We start from the raw sequence: 5,009 nt of genomic DNA, 5'->3' as shown, positions 1-5,009 counted from the left end.
CTGATGTGAAGTATATGTTATGGGACACATACAGAACAAGGAAACCGACAATAAAAAGAGTAATGATGAAGCTAGAGATGCATTTCCTGAAGGAAAGACTAGTGCTAGGATGCTGCTAAGGTACTTGAAAAGGTTGCTAAGGTGTCTGGGATCAATATTCATAGTTCAAGTTCCAGTTTTTTATGTTAAGTGTGTTTTTTTTAGCAATTGCACACAGTTAAAGAGCGGAGAGAGAAAGCTCCAGATAAAGAGATAGAGAAAATGTGCCTTTCATGTTGCTACAGGAGTCCATAAGAAAACAGGTCGGTTACACCAATGGTCTTAAGCTAAGTCGGTCTTAACTCTGCATTCTAAGTCCAACCTGATCGTTGCACCAGTTCCGTGATCTACTGTAGGCGTAGGCATTCCTCTCGCGAAGACTGGGAATAAATATTACGCCTAATCAGTGAGGTCAAACTTTAAACACTTGTTTTTACAGTCCATGTGACGTTACTGCAGTGCAAACTAATTACTTTGCAAATTACAAATTCTTATTTATAAATTAGTATAAATTCTGTTGGTGTAACCAAAATAAAATCCTAGCTTGGGCCTACCAAAGACCAATTGGTGCATCTCGTCATCTGGCATACTGGGGTGTGTTTCCCAAAAGCATAGCTAACTACGATGCATCTTCTGTGGTAGCATTACTGCCAAATCTGAGTTAGTATTTGAGTCACATGTTACAGATACATTAACAGGTCACATTTTAATAATAGCTAACAAATATGCTCTTATTTTTACATTTTCCAAAATTTTAAAAACATGATCTTTGACAAGCTTAAGTGTTTGTGTGCACAAATGGTTGCCTTCGTAGTTCAAATTCTGTAATACACTGAGGATTTTTTAAAACTGAAAAGATTTGATGTGTTTCTATCTATGTTTTTGTTGAATTGCAGTCAACAACCATGTTTACTTATTACCTGTAAACTTTAAAGTCCCATGAAGTTCATAGTAATGTGAGAGTTCATAGTCAGATATGTTCATGGTTGAACTGTAAAGGCAATGATAGAACTATAAACATAAATTAAATATAAACATAAGTTAAATATAAATTCCACTAAATTTTACTTTTTCCTGGGTGTCTACATGTGGCAAGTGGTATAGTTGTTAGGGGCATTAGGCCCAGACACAGTGCAACTGAAAAGTATTCAGACCCTTTCAAGTTTTCCACACTTTGTTATATTTCAGACTTACCTTGAAATGGGTTCAATTCGTTTTTTCTCATCAATCTAGACACAATGCTCCAACACTCCACAAAAAATCAGGTGTTTGGGGTGTTTTGTAAATTTATAAAAAATAAAAGTCTGAAATATCCATTTACATAAGTACTCAGACCCTTTGTTATGACACTTGCAAATGAGCTCTGGTAAGATGAGAGAAGCATTAAGAAGGACAAACATCAGTGCAGCTTAGTACCTGGTTCGTTCCACACACAGTGTTGGGAATTGTGGTCAAATAATTCAGTCTTTGTTTCATCTGACTAAATTATTTTACTTGTCATGGTCTGAGAGTCGTTCAGGTGCTTTTTGGCAAACTCCTGGCAAAAAATGGCTTCGATCTCTCTACTCTACCATAAAGGCCTAATTGGTGGAGTGCTGCATTGATGTTTGTCCTTCTTTATGCTTCTCTCATCCTCTCAAAGGAACTCTGGATCTCATTCATAGTGACCACTGGGTCCTTGGTTACCTGTCTGACCAAGGCCCTTCGTTCCGGATTACTCAGTTTGGCTGAGCGGCCAGATCTAGGAAGACTGTTCCCTGAAGTTGTTCCATACTTTTACATTTGAGAATGATTGAGGCTACCATACTCTTGGGCACTTTCAATGCTGCAGAATTGTTTTTGTATCCTTCCCCTAGATCTGTGTCTTCACACCACCCTGTCTCGCAGGTCTACGGACAATTATCTTGACCTTGTGGCTTGGTTTTCACTCTGACGTATATATATATAACGAGATGTCTACCTGTCCTAATATTGGGCAATGAATTCATTTAGGCACAGGTGGACTCTAATCAAGTTGTAGAAGCATCTTAAAGACCATTGATAAAAGTAGGATGCACCAGTGCTCAATTGCAAGTGTCATAACAAAGGGTCTGAATACTTATGTAAATGGAATATATATGACTTTTATTTTTTATAAATTGACAAAACACTCCAAACACCTGATTTTTTTGTTGGAGTATTGTGTGTAGATTGATGAGAGAAAAAAAATAACTGAATACATTTTAAGATGAGCCTGAAACATAACAAAATGTGTAAAACTTGAAAGGGTCTGAATACTTTCCGATTGCACTGTACAGTATATTTGCTGACTACGCCACGATGGGACTTGCACCCAAAGATATAACTCACACATCAGTAACCTTAACCCAATAAGGCACTCAGGTTTGTGAACTGAACTGCAGGAGACATGGTTCCATAAAGGAAATCAAACTTTTATTAACAATGATGGACAAACATATACGTTACACCAACACACACATGGACGTGCATACACTGGAAGGGGAGGAGGACAGGCAGGGCTGAGGCTTACCAGTGAGAGTCCAGCAAGCCTCCAGGGGGTCACCCACTCACAGGTGCGCAATCATGAAAAGAAGGCACGACACACAAAGACACAGGGTATTCCGCCACCAAAAGGGAAGCTGCACCTCCACCTTGGGCCTCAGCTTCTGGGAAACGGAGGAAAGTGACACAGGGTTAAGGGGACCACACACACACACATGACTTGCCTTTTGGTGTGGCCCAGGGGAGCTGCCTTGGTCCCCTGCTATTTTCTCTATATATGCTTCCATTGGGAAACGTCATAAGTCAGCATAATGTAAACTTCCACAGCTACGCAGATGATACCCAATTGTATCTTTCTGTGGAGCCAACTAACCCAGATGGCCTTTGCTCCCTCACTGCATGCCTAACCTCCATTAATCAGTGGATGAGCAAAAACTTTTTGAAACTAAATGATGACAAAACAGAGGTACTTCTGGTTGGACCAAAACTAAAGCGAGATATTATTCTTAGTAATCTGGGGAACTTGGCACACCAGGTCAAACCAAAAGTAACAAGCCTCGGTGTCATCTTAGATGCAGAGTTAAGTTTTAAGCCCCATATCAGTAAAGTTACTCAGACAGCCTATTTCCACTTGAGAAACATTGCCAAAGTGCGGCCCTTTTTAACTCAACAAGATGCAGAAAAACGAATTCACGCCTTTATCACTAGCAGGTTAGACTACTGCAATGCACTTTTCACTGGTCTTCCCAAAAAACATCTAAAGAAATTGGCACTCATACAGAACTCTGCGGCTAGACTTTTAACTAAGACTAAGAAGAGAGAACACATCACCCCTGTGTTGGCTGAACTGCACTGGCTCCCTATTTCCTATAGAATTGATTTTAAGGTTATGTTAATTACTTACAAAGCTCTGAATGGCATAGCACCTTCATATATCTCTGAGCTTTTAATATCTTATCAACCACAAAGGAAACTTAGATCATCCAATTCTAATCTTTTAATCGTACCCAAAGTGCTCCACAAACAAAGTGGAGAAGCTGCGTTTATCCATTATGCCCCCAAACTATGGAACACCCTGCCTCTGTACATCAAGCAGGCGAGTTCAGTAAATATTTTTAAAAAAGATCTGAAAACATACCTGTACAGGAAAGCTTTTAGTTAACTCATCTTATCCTGTAGACTACATTTTCAGATTATTCTACATCTGCTACTATTGGAGGGCGCAGCCAGCCAGAAGCAGATGGGCTCCCCCTATTAAGTCAGGTTCTGCTCAAGGTTTCTTCCTGGAATATGGGAGTTTTTCCTTGCCACAGTTGCCATATGGCGTGCTTGTGGGGGGTAAGAGGGTTAAGGCTGCCAGTCTTATGACGTCATTTTCTATATTTTTGATATGTTGCTGAGTATATCATAAACAGCAAAGAAAAGTGATTGATAATGACTGACTGACTATTATTGTGTTACATGCTTCAAATGTAAAGCACTTTGAGCTGCATTCTGTGTATGAAAGGTGCTATACAAATAAAGCTTTATTATTATTATTATTATTACACACACCTAAACAGGTTAACACAAAATACAGCACTGGCCAAGGACCTTGATGGCCCTGGCACTAGAGATCCACAGCTATAAAAAGTCCTCCGGCTAGTGATGGGTCATAGGATATACCAACACTCGAAATGGTCATAGGATATACCAACACTCGAAATGAGACTGCATCAGTGAAATGAGGGCCTCCATCAGTGGAAAAAGAAATAACACAGTAGCACAAACAATAAAAATGGGCCAAACGCTGTCATACTTGGTATCAGCAGTGGTTCACAAATGGCCTCCCAGTAGCAAACATAAAAAGGAAACGGACAAATTCATAAACAAAAACTCAGTTGTGTCAACCAGGGCACTCATGGTGCATTCATGGCACCTGGGAATGACAAGGACCGCCCCTGTGATTACTTTGTTTTTCCCACAGCGAGTGTTCATGTGCTTTGCCGTCGGAATGTGTGACAAACATGGATGCCACAACAAAGGTTAAAACATACCCTCACTAATCCTAAATAAACAACTATATTTGCTTAAAATATAGTGTAAGACGCTTGTGAAAGAAAGATATGCAGCTTTCAAGTGACAAAAACAGCACATTTCCAAGTTCACATTAAAACTGTTGGACATGAAAGGCCACATGGACTACAAACGAACTACAACGTGACGGCAAAAGTGATGACGAGCCCCTAACTGTTCGTTCAGCATGATGCAAACTTCACCGTGGTAAAGTTGGTTTTATATTGGATGTTGGATATTCGACACATTCGAAAAATCTATTTAGCACTGACTACAAGGGTAGAGTTTGTGTCAAACCAACTTTAATATGTTTAAACAAGGCCTGCCTATATTACACAAAGCTTCTTTTGTCAAAAAACCCATGTTTTGATTTTATGAAATTTTTATGCTCATAAAAGATTTCAATCTATTAT

Source organism: Alosa sapidissima, chromosome 15, assembly GCF_018492685.1.
Source record: "Alosa sapidissima isolate fAloSap1 chromosome 15, fAloSap1.pri, whole genome shotgun sequence".
Lineage (NCBI taxonomy): Eukaryota > Metazoa > Chordata > Actinopteri > Clupeiformes > Clupeidae > Alosa > Alosa sapidissima.
This window is presented reverse-complemented; position numbering follows the sequence as displayed.